This window comes from Diceros bicornis, chromosome 18, assembly GCF_020826845.1.
Source record: "Diceros bicornis minor isolate mBicDic1 chromosome 18, mDicBic1.mat.cur, whole genome shotgun sequence".
NCBI lineage: Eukaryota > Metazoa > Chordata > Mammalia > Perissodactyla > Rhinocerotidae > Diceros > Diceros bicornis.
This window is the reverse complement of record NC_080757.1, coordinates 39,818,726-39,833,624: the sequence shown is the minus strand read 5'-3', so window position 1 is coordinate 39,833,624 and position 14,899 is coordinate 39,818,726. Positions and strand designations below refer to the sequence as shown.

At 58.0% G+C, this 14,899-nt stretch overlaps 1 protein-coding gene across 2 annotated transcripts in view; it reads right to left on the bottom strand.

Annotated features, from left to right (window-relative positions):
* RARA (retinoic acid receptor alpha) overlaps positions 1-14,518 on the bottom strand; it is a 43,977-nt gene extending 29,459 nt beyond the window's left edge. Inside the window, exon 1 of one of the 2 annotated variants that reach the window (XM_058560914.1) lies at positions 14,415-14,518. The gene's annotated coding sequence lies outside the window, so the exon portion shown is untranslated. Of the gene's footprint in view, positions 1-5,123; positions 5,658-14,414 lie in introns of those variants that run through there. The other variant, XM_058560912.1, reaches the window with a different exon arrangement.
* Between the last annotated feature and the right edge of the window lie 381 nt (positions 14,519-14,899).

Below are 14,899 nucleotides of genomic sequence, written 5' to 3'. Positions count from 1 at the left end.
ATCCTCAGCTGAACAGGGAAGCCCACAAGGGAGTGGGGAAAATGGGTCACGAAGTCCTATGGCCTGCTCCTTAAAGCACAGGGCCTGTGGGATCAGGGAGAGGCTGGTGAAGGCTGTGTGTGTAGGGGAAAGGATGCTCTGCAGACCACCACCTCCCCACCCCCAAAAACACACGCAACCAAGGATCCTGTCCAGAGCCCCTCCCCACTCCAGCCTGGACCCCAAGAAGCCACAGAAACGCCCTGGGGAAGGTAGTTTCCATGAGAACACAGGATGGGAGAAGGCTCCAAAAGTAAAAGAAGATAGGGAGCAGAGGTTCCACGCACTGGCATCTTTATGAGGCAGCAGGACCCAGGCCGGAGGGGACAGGGTCTGTACAATCAATCAGACTCACACAGTTGGCCACAGTCAAGCACAGCCAGACGTGGTCACAGTCTCCCCACCGGGTCTGAGTAGGTGGCTGTGACTCCTTCCCACAGACAGAAGTCTGGGGGCCCTGGGGGATCTGGGGCATCAGAGACCACACACACTCAGCCTGAAACGGCCCCTAGGCAGGTCCCCCAAATCTCCCCCAACTGGGGGCCTGGGGGGAGGGGCAGCTCCCTCCCCACAAGAACCAGGGTAGTGCCCACGGTGCCATCTCCATGGCAACCAACAACAAACATCCCAGGAACCAGAGTGGGACAGGAAGTGACAGCCACGTGACAGGAAGACATTTTTTTTCAGTGTTGGGGGGTGATGAAGATTGTTAGCAGCCCCTGGGGAATCAGCTGTCCCCCTAAGTTTCCCCCACTTTGAGCTGGAGGGACGGGGGGCAGCTTGGAGGGCAGCCACTCCCCACTGCAGTGTGCACAGTTGGTTGCAGGGCTGATGGCCCTCCCTCCCTGCCTGCCACTCACGGTCCCCCCCTCGGTCACCCTCCCCTCCACTTCCTGCCGTGACTGGAGATCAGAGAACTCCCCACCGCAGCTTCCCCTTCTCAAGTCTCGATTCCTGGGCTGAAGGTTTCACTGGGGGTGAGGGACAGAAGGAAGGAGGGCTGGGGACCTGCAGTAGGACCCAGAGGACAGAAGCTCTGGGGTAAGGGCCAGCAGGGAGGGAGCCACTCCAAGGTAGGTGTGTACACACAGGCACACAGCGAGTGGGTCACGGTGACACCGCCGGGGGCGCAGTGACACATGGAGACTGCCTGAGCTCAGGCAGCTCTTGGGGGAGGGGAGCAGAGCCAGTGGATCCAGCCCCGGCACGTCCCACTCCGGCCCTGTCCTGAGCCTCTGGGTTCATCACAGGCGCCTACCGGCCTCCAGGCAGGCGAGGTCCCAACTGTGCACAGCCTCCACCGCCCCTCCCCTGCCTTTCATGCAGAGGAATCCCCCTCCCTGCTCCAAGGTGCCTGCCTAGAAGAGGGCACCTTGGCTGAAGGTGGGGGGAATGGAACCTCCCTCCATCCCCCTCCCCTTCTCTGCAGATGTCCCAGACTATATTTAGCCCAAACCGGGCGGCCAGCCAGACCTAGACTCCCCACTGGCCCGGAGCTGAGCTCCCAGTTTTTATGCAATTAAAACATTAACAGAGAACCACCCCCATCCACACGCCCCCAGGTCCCCCAGCCCTGCTAGAGCAGCAGAGCTCAGTAAACTTGAACAAGGGCAGCCCAGCTCTGCAGCCAGTGATGGGGGTGGGGGCGTCATTGGGCAAACAGCAATAAGCTCATCCCGTTGCCCATCATCTCCCAGGCCCTGCCCCCACAGGCAGGACAGGGGCATCATCCATGAGATCAGTTTGACAGTTGGAGGGGGGCAGACTTTCCTTGTTCCGCTGCCACTGGAAGAGAAAGGCATATCCAGTGGGTGGGGGGGTTGCCTGGCTGCAGAAATTCCACCTGTCATTTTGCAGCCCCCTCCCAAGCCAGCTCCAGTTACAGGGCTGGGGGCTGGCAACAGGTGCTGGCCAGGCTGGCAGCAGTCTAATCCCCCACCCGCTCCCCAGGCTGACACTGGTGCCTGGAGGTCCCAGCAGGAGCCCTGGCGGGCAGGACGCTGGGTAGAAGGAGGAGACATCGCTGCCAGGTGGGTGGGAGACAGCCCGAAGCCCTTCTGTAAGACCTGGCCCCTTGGACACTGCAAAGTGTGTTGGAGGGTCTGGCGAAGGCAGGAAAACCTTAGTTCCACTGCACCTATTTCATTTCCCTAAGATGCCAGGCGGCGGGCTAGAGTGTGGGAGGTCTGTCTGCCTGCCTCTTCCTCCTCCTCCTCTCCAAATTCCAGGAACAGGCAAGGGAGGCTCCAGTTGCGGAGAGAGAGGGAGAGCAAGCGGGCGGTCCCAGCTGGTGGGGGGCGGGGACTGGAGCGGGAGGCAAAATCCAGACGAAGCAAGAGACACCCACACCCGAGCCAGACTGGGGACAGACAAACTGACGCTGACACATTCTCACACTCTGGGCCTGGTCCCCGCACGCCCGCCCAGACACCCTCAGCCAATCCTGCCAATCCCCAGAACACTCCCTGGACACACACAGAGATCCTGGGCCTCGCCCCCACCCTGCATCCCCCCACAAACCGTGTGGGCTCCAGACAGCAGCCAGAGGGTGGAGAGGGGAACAGAGGGAGGAAAGACAGCAGGCGTCAGAGAGGATGTGCAGCCAAAGCCCTGGGAGCTGGGGTATCAGTTGCCACACTCCTTTCCCAAAACCCAGTAAGTCAAGACAACCCTGGTCATCTTGCCAAAGGCCCTACCAGCTTCCCACACTCCCAAAACCACCACCACCAGAAAGGGACGTGGGGTGCTGGGCAAGTGGAGAGTACCCTCTTTATTCGTCACAGGGACAAGATTACCTTCCCCAGATGCCCATCACCCCAGACACCAGACAGTGCTCCTACATAAACCCCAGAGAGGCCCAGACACACTCACTCCTCCAGCCTAGCCTAGGTCCTGCCCTGCCCTGCCCTGCCCATGCCGCCCAGAGGCCAGGGAACTGGGCATTGAGGTTTATATTTTGGGGCAGGCCTCACCCTTGTGTCACACAGTTCTGAGGACGACCCCACCTAAGACCCTAGAGTCTGAGCAAGGGGGAAAGGTCCCAAAGGGCAGAGCCAGATTCCAAGACCAAATGACTTAGGGGAAGGGGAGTTAATTAACTGGAGTCTGGGTCAATACCCCCAAAACAGACCTGAAGGGCCGCTCAGACAATGTCCTCTCCACCACACTAGACAGGCTGGCAGGAACCACGTCATGGCACATGTGGGTGACTGTGCCCAGCGGGGGAGGCACGGGGGTGATCAGGATGGGGCTGCCCACAGCTAGCTTCCTGCCAGGCTGCCACATGGTTGGGAGTAGGAGGGGGACCAAAGAGGTGTCCCAGAGTGGAAGCAGGGTCGTTTAAGGTCAGACTGAAGGGACAGAGATTTAGAGGCTGTTGGAGGAGGTGGCCAGGATGAAGCCATTCCAAGCCTGGGGTCTTCTCAGAACTGCCACTGCGTCTGCACTGCCCTCCTCAGCCTGGCGGGGAAACCCCTGCAGTGACCACCTCACGCACACTCACTCGAACCCTCAAAGTCCCTCCAAATCCCAGATCCTCCGCTCCCAAGGGCCTACTCGAATCTGACCCTAGTGACCACTCTGTTTCAGGAGCAACATGGTCCAGACTCCCAGGCAGAACTGATGTCCTAGCCCCTCCCAATACACCAACATCCTTCACAGCCACAAACTCCCTGACTCTGCAACCACCCCCTCCTTCCTCCAACTCCAAATACTCTTTCTCTTGTTCCCTCCCCCAGACTCATCTCCACCCCCCCAGAGGGGAAGCCCCAAGCCTCTAAGCCACCCGACTCCAACCTGGGGCTTCCCTGGCCCAGCCTCCCCATCAAGCACAAGGCCCTGGAGAAGAGTTTGGGGCTTGAGCCCCAGTTTCCTAGCAAGACCTGGTGTCTTTACTAAACTATTTCTCCAGAACAACCCTGCCCTATGATGACTGCAGCCAAGGAAGGGGACAAGAGACATCTCTGAATCTCCTAACCAGGAAACTGGAGGAGAGACAGAGGTCAGGAGCAGCAGGGGCTTGGGGATAAGCAGCAGGGGGGTAAGAAGGCATCCCTGAGAGAACATATACATACACACATGTGCACACAGCCAGCAGGCAGAAGGCAATCTGGTTACAGAAGAGGGAGCCCGCACCAGGTGGGGGCCGAGGGTACCCCTCTATGCCAGCACACTGGGCATCCTATCCCAGACAGGATGGACAGTAGAGAAATGTCTCCAAGGCTGGGGGGCTTTTCTTGTCTGATCTCCATAGGAGTTGGTCCTCATCCCCACCCAAGCATACTGGGGGCCTGTCCCCCTTCCCATAGAGCAGCCTGACAATAGGGCAGTGCCCAGAAAGGGGACACAGCCAAGTCAATTTTCCAGCGCCCCTCTCCATATACACATCTGGCTAGCAGCTTTCCGCCTGGTGGGTGGCACCAGGTCCTAGATACCCTCATCAGAGCAAAGGCGACCAGTCTATTCCGTCCTCCCCTCACCCCAAAAAGCTTCCACAAGCCCATGGTAGCATCAGATCCAGAGACATCCCTCCCTCAACTGCACTGGCTCCCGCATCCAATTCTGACGGCTCGCCTCACTTCAAGGGGGACACCAGCTGAGCGGGCCCCGCCTCCCAGCAGACTGCCTCAGGTGGGGGTGGGCCCCCGGGCTGATTCTCCCCAAACCACAGAGCGGCTCAGATAACAGGAGAGAAAGAAGGAGGGGGCTAGTCCGTTGGGCATCCGATCTATCCCCAAACAGGTTTGAAAGTCTTTTTGTTTTGCTTGTTTTTGAAGAGAAAAGAGAGAGAGCAGGAGTTCCCAGGGGCGGTTCTGCCACAGCTCGGGCACCGGAGACTCGCGCAGCAGACGGCCCCAGACGCCTCACGGTTGCGCGCGAAGACACGGGCGCAGACAGACGCATAGACGGGGCTCCCCCACCCTGGGCACGGCGGCGGCGGGTTGGGAAGCCCAGGAAACCCCAGGTTCTCGTCGGAACCCGCCCGGCACCCAGGCCCCGCCCGCAGCTCCCATTAGGAGCAGGCCACGGGGCCCCGTTGCCTCCGGGAGCCAGGGGCTCTCCAAAATCCCCGGGAGAGAGGTTACCTCGCAGCGGGGGCACGCAATCCGTCCGAGGCGCCCGCGGGCACGGCGTCTGTCCTGACCCTGCGCCTTGGTGCTGCTCCGCGTCAGGGGTACGGGGTCCCGGGAGAGGAGCAGTTCGGGGGGCCGCGGCTCAGGGGCGCGGGGCGAAGGCAGCGGCCATAGCGAGTCACGTGCGGAGGCTGAAACTTTACCCGGAGCCCCAGACTGGGGGGGGCGGAGGGTACCGAGCAGGGGGAGGCCCTCTCCCTCAGGCCCACCCCGTCCACCCAACGACCAATCAACAGCCAGGGGCGGGCCCACAGGATCACGCCCCCCCTCAATAGATCCAGGGACGGGCGAGTCTTAAAGGAGCCGCGCCTAACAGAAGGCAGGACCGTGGGAATCTGGGAGAATCCCTCCCTCTGACCCAAAAGGAGAGATTCAGAGCTAAGAGGGGGTGAAGATCTGCGGAAAGAATGGAAAGAGGGCTTGGTGAAGAAAGGACTGCACTGTGTGGTATCACACTCCCTTCCCCCCAATCACACACACCCACACTCACAGGGGCACGGATCACACACACATCCCTCACACCTAAACCGGGGAAGAGAGGCGGCGGCGTAATATGGAAGTGACCACAGTGACTACGGCCCTAGCTGTCAAGCCCCTGATTCCCATAATTATAATCTTCCTCCAGGGACCATTTGGAGCTGAGAGCTGTGTGACCTTGAACAAGTTGCTTCATTTCTCTGAATCTTAATTTTCTTGTCTGCAAAAAAAGGAGAGCAAGGGTAGACCTCCCACAACTACACCTCCTCTCCTCTTCCCCCAAACACTTCTCCATCTCGAGCGGGTTGGAAGAACTCTGGCCCAACCCAACCCTTCAGCGCCCCCACAAGTACCCTTCCACCAAAAGGGTAGAGGCTCTTGGATCCAAGAGCCAAGTAGGGGGCGCCCAGGAACACACCTCCACGCTAGAGGACTCAGACTCAAGCTTGTCTCTCCTGGCCCAGGCTGGAGGAGCCAGGAAAGCTTGCATTCTTGTTCCAGTGGATCTGAATCACTCTCCATCTGCAGAGACCCCATTCCCCAACACAGCCATGAGCGGTCCCCGCCCCCTCCCAGCCTGCTGCTCCGTTTGGGAGGATCCTGTCCCCAACTCTAGCAGTCTAAGGGGAGGAAGGGGGGGGCGCGGGGCGCGAAAGCGGAATCACTAGGGAACAACCTCCCCTCCCCGTTCCCGGTCAGAGAAGTGGCCACAAGTGCCCCCACAGGACTTCCCACTGGAAGGGGAAATGCCACACTCCCAGGCCTCCATCCCAGTGAGGAGACTCAGCCTGAGCCGGCTGGCAGAGCTCTCAAACCCACTGGTCCGACGGCCCCCGCTTTACAGACGAGGAACCGGAGACCGGGAGCGGACACGGAGACCGGAGCGGACACGGGGTTTTGTCCACGGTCGCACTGGTTGCAAAGCTGGGTCTAGAACTGAGGTATCTGTCTCTCTCCAGCTTTAGCCCCCTAGCCTCGGTAAGGTAGGACAGGCCGGGTCCGCAGGACGCTCTGCCCTAAGGTCCAGCGCAGGGGAAAGGTGCCCAGGCAGCGCCAAGCAGCGCTTCCCCAGGCCCCTTCCCGCCTGCTGGGCTGGGCTGTCTCCCGCTCCCGTCTGGATTTCCGTCCGCCGGTGCGAACAGCCCGCCCAGCCCCTCCCGCCCTGTCCCGTCCAGATCCATCCGCAAACATGCGCTCAGCGGGCAGGAATGCGCCAATGGCTCCCAGATGTGGACGCGACGCTTAACCCCTTCCCCCCCACACCCCCCAACCCCAAAGGCCTTCCAGCCTGAGCCTAGGCAGCAGCTGGGGGCGGCCCCCCGGGTAAGGGACCAGCCTGGGAGGGGACCCAGCGCCAGCCACCCCTAGCCGGCACAGGCTTTTCTTGGCCTAGATTCTACCAGTCTTCCTTCCAGCTGAGGCCAGAAGGGAAGGATCATGCACACAAAAATGCAAGTGTGCATAAACATAGGTACACTGCCTCCCACCAAGGGTGGCCTTCACATACACCTGCCAGCACACGGGGTCAGATACACACATGCACACTGAGAGTCAGGTGTACAAACGCACTGCCAGAACACCTATATATGCATACCCATGTGCACATTCAGAGCACACATGTGTACACCCCCACATGCACACTCAGGATGTATGCACATCCATGAGCACACAGAACAAGCACATACAAGACAGGCATCTGTGCACGCACAGGGGCATGAAGCAGAGTGGGGGCACACTCCTGAACAGACACAGCAGTAGGCCCATGTGCAGATGAGGGAAGAAACTCATGCACCCACAAACCTGCTCCCCACAGGGGGTCGGACACTCATGCACACAAGACTGGCACCATGTGTACAAGCACACAGCCTGCACACCTTTGGGGTACTCCCTCCCTACCCAGGGCACCCAGTAGTGCCTGTCCAATGTCTAGCCCTACCCAGGCTTGACTCCAGGAGGCAGGAGAGGTCTCCAGGTGGGAGGCCAGGAGTCTTCAGTCTGGGGCAGCAGCTGAACTCCAGCTGTGCTGGGCCTAAGCCAGGGCTCCCATCCCCCATCCTCCAAGGACCCTCCGTGCAGGAGGGGAGAAGAGTGCAGGAAGCAGCAGGGGACTAGCAGAGGGGGAAAAGCCACAGGCCCAGGGGTGCCTCACTCTTTAGGAAAGACACTTCTTGGGGCTTACCCTTCCTCTCCTGCACACAGAAGTAGATGGGCTTGGGGAGGAGCCTGAGCTGCTGGTTTTCCAAGATGGGGATCCCTCTCCAAACCAGACAAAACCCAAGAGAGCCTTGATAGGTGCATTGCCAGTGACAGCCCCCAGCAGTCAAAGGAGATACAAAATAGCTCTGAGACACCCCAGGAGGGCCCACACTTCCAGCAAAACAAAGCCTCCCTCTCACAGCTTGTGGGGAACTCCTATAGAATAGCATGGTTGGTAGAGAGGATGGGAAGCATTGCCCTTCCAAGACCACCTGGATGTGGGTGGGGTGAGAGATGTCTCCTGGAACCGGAACCTACCCCAACTGACTCCTCTTCTCCCCAGCCTCCCAGCTCATCCCCAAAGGAGCTCCTCCCACATGCACCTTCATGGCCCCACCCCCATTTGATTCTCACCGTCCTGAAGGGTAATCTGGGGCAGGGCTCCTGTTTCCATTGCATAGATGAGGAAACTGAGGCTCAAAAAGGCAATTGCCTTGCCCAAGGTCATACAGCTTGTCAATGGCAGAGCTAAGATTCAAACCCACAGTCCCCCCCTCAACTTCTCCCCCATTTACTCGGAATCAAACATATTTGTACACTGTACCCTGCTGCCTCTTCCTTTTCCCCCTAACAGAGCGCTTGAGCGAAACACCATCCTTGCCTGGCTCTGCAGGTTTATGGATGGGGCCAGCACACGCCAGAGAAAGATCAGAGAAGGCACTGCAGGCTACACACATAGCCCCCACCCTACCCCAAGCATGGTGCCCACCTGCCCAGCAGGCACGGCCGGGTGACTCAGCTGCATCCGGGGGAGATGCCAGGGCAGTGACTCACCTACCGAGAAGAGCTGAGCCTGGCACCTTGCCAGCCCCAGGACAGAAGTGACTTAGTCACTGAGATTGTGATGCCCAGCAAGCACAGCCCAGGCATTGGGGACAGAGGCAGGCTGTGCCCTCCATGGTTATATACATCTCCTAGTGAAGAACAGGCATCCTGGGGTGAGCCATGGTTGTATCCGCCCCTGCCCCCTTACCACTGCCCACCCCCACCACGCCAGGCCCTGCTCCAGTGCAGACAAGTTTTGTGAGCCCCCTGGGCTGCTCTGCCCCCTTGCAGCCTTCCCCCTGCCTGTCACTCACCACCCACTCTCCCACCAGCCCCACCTCCTCCTGCCACCCAAGTTGTACCCAGGCTGTGAGTCTCCTTTAACATGTCCTGGCAGCACCTCCAGCCCCCATAGCCCCTCTCACCACCCCCCACATACACACACACACTCATACACACTTCTGCCAGCAGCTGCTGAAGTTGTTGAGCAGGAGGGGAATCAGGAGGGTGGGGTGCAGGGATTGAGTTACCAGTGGCCGATGGGGTGGGCTGTCACCCAATCCCTTCCTCGGCTAGTCCTCCTCCTTGGGCACACTCTCCCTCACCCACCTGCTTCTCTCCCACCTCTGACTGGCAGCCTACTGCCCTTTAAGCCCCTCCACCCCCACTCCACCCCAGCTAGAAATAAATGTTCAAGAGTATTTGTCATGCTAAGACCAGCCCGCTATATGAGAAAAAGAGAGAATGAGCGAGATGGAGACAGAGACGGACAGAAAGAATAATTCCCGTGCTCAGCGCTCTGGCTACAACCACTAGGTGTGTATATCTCTGTGTATGTTGAGCTGGAAGGGGACTGAGTAACTCCCCAAGTCCCAGGAGAGTTGATGGGGCCCAAGGGGAGTCGACAGGCTGAACAACCTCAATCCATTTGCACTATCGATTTCTCACACACTGCAGCAGGTCTGATGGAGGGGGGGACATGATAAATCAGCCCCCCAGAGACAGAGAAACTGAGTGGAGAGAGGAGGAGGGGCTCCTGCACTACAATTTGTGGCCCACTGAGACCAGCTTGGTGGGGAGGGGGTGGGCGGCAGAGGAATAGATATTGAGTGGCAGGAGGTGGGGTGGGGAGTAGATGTTAGATTGAGGCTCCTCTGGAACCTCCTTCCAGCTGGATCTGAAGCTTATTTGAAGAAAGAAGGCAGGGGACAGAAGCATCACATTTAGCTACACAGGCAGGGCCCTGAACAACTCCAGGGGGCACCATTCACCTCAGAGTCTATGCAATGACTCCTCCTGCAGCTGTACAACAGCGTGGCCCTGGGGATGAGGCTGAGACAGGAGACTGAATTCAGAGGGAACACAATTCTCCACTGAACTTTCTCCACCCGCACCTCAACCAACTGCCCTGCCTCCAGGCCTCAGAGGAGAGCTCACTTCTGACTTGTGACTAGAAGCCCATGGTGGGGCTGGCCGGGTAGCGTAGCAGTTGAGTTCGCACCTTCCGCTTCGGTCGCCCAGGGTTCACCAGTTCAGAAGAGTTACAACACTACAACTATGATACACAACTACGTACTGGAGCTTTGGAGAGACAGAAGGAAAAAAAAGAGGAAGATTGGCAACAGATGTTAGCGCAGGGCCAATCTTCCTCAAATAAAAAGAAGCCTATGGTAATCTCCCCACTTTTCAGCCCTGCACCCTTCCTTTGTTGGGGCTATTGGCAAACAACCACCAGGACCTAGGCGTGGCAGGATGGCGGCTCACAAAGGGCTCTAGAGAGTCTGCAAACCTACATCTTATTCCTTGGTCTGTCCCTAACTCATTCTGGGACTGTGGGCAAATCTGTGGGTCTTGAAAATGGAGTTAGACCGGATGCCCCTTCTCTAAGTTGTCTCCATGCCTCACTGCTCGCCAGCCTGTAAGCCTGTTGGAAGCTGCCCAGCACCTCGATTCACACCAGTGGCCACAGGCCACCTAAACAAACCCCAACCCTGACCTCCTTCCAGCCTGGACACAGACTCTCTCCACACAGTGGACACTTATAAACACACCAAGCTGGGGTTTACCAGAGACTCTACACAAACAAGCAGAGAGGGAAACAGACCAGACGCGCCTGGCCTAGGTCCTCCCTGCTGCAGTAGGGGAGGGAGGCACAATCAGGTGTGGTGAGGGACCTTCACGAGAGAGAAAATACTGCAAAGGGCCTAGGCGGGGGTCCCAATGCAACTAATGATTAGTTGAGTGTCCTCGGGCCAGTCACGTCCCCTCTCTAGGCCTTCGTTTCCCTCTCTGTAGGGGAGAGGGATTATCTACATGGCCTCTCAAGCCCCTTCTGGTTTTAAGTCTGCTTGGACAGAGAGAGCCCTGAGGGGTCCCCAGGACTCCCTGCCTGCTTGCTTACCCTCACCTTGGCCAGCCCCTCTGCCTGCCCGTGCTTTTCTGCACGTCCCTCCTGCCAGGGGACAGACTAACTAAAAATAGTCCCTGCAGACTTTCTCGCCCACAGCTGCCCAAAGAGCAGGAAATGAGGGGGCAGGGAGCCCATGTCCTGCTCTCCCCCACAAATTCCCAGCTCAGAACCATGTCTAGCACTCTAGCCTGGAGCTAGTGCCAACTTGGCCATCTCAGGGGCATCCCACACCCCTTCCCTAGGGGGAGGCCTGCCCATAAGTGCCTACAATCACAGAGCTGTCCCTACCCCGCAAGAGGAGGAGAGAGGAGGCAAGCGGTCTAGAGGGAAACCTTTCCAATTTCTGACAAATCAGTGCCAACCACATTGTGGGCACCGAGAGGGCAGGGCCTGGCTCCACGGGCTGGTCTTTTGAGGGCAGAGAGAATTGGCACGGGGAAGTTTGTGCTGGTTTCCTTCACCCTGGCCCAGCTGGAGGGAAGACAAAATAGTGCCCCAGCTTTAATTATGCTAATCCCCTGCTCCCCAAAATGTGTGGGTGCAGACATAGGGATTTTGAGAGCCACCCCCAGATACCATGGGGAAAAAGCTAAAAAGGATAGCAGAAAATCTTGGCTTCCACATGTAAAGATGGAAGCCTGAAGGTGAGAACAGGCCATGCCTGCCAGGCTGGGCATGTGCTGCCTCCAAGCTGAGTCAGAGGCTAGGAGGGAAGGATCAGGGTGCTATGGTGCCAGGGGCTACAGTGCACCCACCCTTATCCCACCTGGGATTCCTGACACCTCCCAGCCCTGGGAGAAGGCCCTCCTCATACAGGAGGAAGGAAACCAGCTTAGCGACTCTCTGGAGGCCTGCAGGGCAGCCCTGCACCATGAGGCAGGCAGGAAACCCAGGAGTCCTGGCACCCAGCCCAGAGAGTGAGTGAGAGAAATACCTTGGAGGGGAGGAAACAGCCCAAGTGAGGTAGACACATGGTGCCCCTAGCAGCTCCCAGACGAGCCCCATAAGGAGAACTGGCCAAAGGGGCTGGATGGGGAAAGGGAACACATTTCTGAATAAGAAGAGAGAAGAAAGTGGTGCCATGGGGATGGCGGGGGGGGGGGGGGGGGGCAGGGGGGGTAGCCTGGCTCTCACCTGCTGTCCTCTCCTCCCTGTCAGAGTCAGAGATACTGACATTAAGGCCACCAAATATCCAAGAGGTCCTGGGGTCCTGGGTGTGTTTCCCACTCCCCTAATCTTCAGACCCCAGCCCCTTCATTCCTGAGCTTCTTCTGGCACCCCTTCCCCAGGGCCAAGCCAAACCGGGAGTCAGCAGGCCCAAGGTGGTGCCTGGGAGGCCTGGGCAGTGCCAGGGGCAGCCCTCATACCATCCTCCCACTGGCTTCCCTCCCGCCTGCTCTCAGCCGCCACACACATCTCAGCTGTCGAATCCGATTAGGGCTCCTGCCCAGTGAGCCGGACAAGGAGGCCACTGGGCAGGGGAGAGACAGGGACAAGGACGTGGAGCAGGAATGGCAGAAGGAAGGTGGAGACAGGGCTTGGGGGAGAAGGTGTGGAGCCCCAGAGGAAGAAAAGCCTGGTAGAGAGATCTGTCCTCTCTGACCACAGGCGCTCTGGCATCAGCTACAACTGGCATTAGGGGAATTCTGCAGAACCCTGGGGCAACAGCCCTGCCTGGTTCCTCCATTCCCCAGATGGGCAAGGATGGGGGAAGGAAACTGAAGGCAGAGAGACTGACCTAGATTTAGGAAGAGAATCCCATCCTAGAACCCTCCCCACCCTCTGCACTCCAGCCATAACTACCATTTGCACTGGGCTTTACAATATACTGTCTTAAGGCATCTTGATAGCATTATCTCTACCAGGCAAGCGGGGCTTGTTACTGATCATCATTTTTACAAGTAAAGAAACAGAGGCTTAGAGACCTGTATAAATGCACATAGTTAAATGACAGGGCTGAGTCTCAAATTCAGGCCTCTGATTCTCAGTCCACTGCTTGCACTCAGAATCTCTACTTTTCTCCCTGGGTCAAGAGCAGAACTAAGTCTGAAATTACTCCAATCTCCACCCTTTCCTCCAAACCAACCCCACACCTAGACAGAGTTACCAGATAGGGACATGGCACCCACCTCCAACACACAGAGAGCTAAAGGGGTTCCCCCAAAGTGTTTCCAGTCTCTTCTATCACTCCCCTCCCCAGTCCGCTACACCCAGAGGCAATATACACACTCACACACAGAGTTACTCATACACTAATCCTGCAAACCCACCAAACCATAATGAGGTGCCCTAGATCTTCAGAGAGCAGGGCTTGTCAGTCCCCCGCTGGAGAGAGAAACAAGCCACTGTAAACAGTAGGTGCCATCCAGCCCTCTCCCCGAGAGCCTGCAGGAGGGCAGAAGCTTCAGGGTAACACCATGAGCCTGAGGCTCTGAAAGCCGAGGAGCCCAGGTTGCTGGCATGGCTGGGTGGCCTTCTGGATGTGGTCCACACCCCCATTCCCAGCCATCTGGGCTGAGCCTGTTCTGGCCTTGGCCAGACTCTGGGATCTCTCCCCTTCAATGCACGCAGCCACCTCTATCCAAAGCTTATAGATCTTACAAGTATATGGTACACACACACACACACACACACAAACACACACACACACACAAACACACAGGGGGTGGGGGGGCAGGTGGAGGACTTTCCTACAGGCGTTGAGGTGTTGGCAGGGATGGGGGCTCTAAGCTGAAAGAACTTTCCCCAGAGGAAAAGGTCACCAAAAACCGCTCACAACCTCCACCATTCTCCAGCAAAGGCTTTGGCCACCCAAGTGTGAGATGAGCCTGGAAAGGGACGTTAGTTCCCCTACAAGGTGAGTAGGGAGGAGGGGGTGAAGTCCTGAGTTCTTGGGCTTGGGAGGCAGAGAGGAAGCAAGAGAGAAATCCCCCAGGGGGGCTCAGGTCCCTCTCCTGCTCCCTCTGTTCTCTATTACCCCAGCACTGCCAATTCTCCTGTCGAGGTGAGGTGGGGGAAGGGGTATTAGGCAATACTGCAAAGGAGGGTGCAAGGGCGTGAGGCCTGAGCAGACCTTCCCCTCACTTTCTATTCTTAGCCAGAGAACAGGGAATGCCTCGGGGGAAGTGCAGGAAAGGCGCTGGAGGGTGCAGGGGCTCTGAGTTTCAGACACCCCACTGTTCCCAGGCTCCCACCTCCCAGGACTACAGTGAGCGGTGGGGGAGGAGGGACGGGGAAAGCCTCAACTGGCGAGAGGGAAACGACCAGATCGGAAGCGAAGAGGCCCGGCGGCAAGCAGCCGAGGGAGAATTGGGAAGGGGTGTGTGTGGTCCTACCTGTGGTCCTGCCAGGTGCGTGCTGGCATGAGGGCAATGGGGTTCCCAGGAGAACCGGGGAAGCCCTCTCAGCTCGATTCAGGATTCCCCTCTGCTTCTGGGTTAGGCTGCTGCAAGAGGCTCAGGTTCCCGTTGGGTCCTAAAGCCCAGTCACCACACAGTAAGCTCTCCCCGCCCTCTTCCACCAGCCCCGACTGGGTCATCGGGTGCAGAGCTGAGGACTGATGGGAGAGAAAGAATTCACTGGGAGAAAGACTGAGAGAAAATCTGAGTCATGGGCTGGAGACAGGAACAGTCCCCAATCTCAAATACACAGCACATGGATGACTTTAGCTGAGGATAGGATAATACAGTACAGGAGAAAAAAGACATTTCTTCCTGCCTGCCCCAAGCAGATGGATTTGGGCTTTGGTGCTGAAGATGGGGTTAAGATCTCTTTCCCTATCACTCCAGCTAAGCCACTTAGCTATGGAGAATTTGGGGAA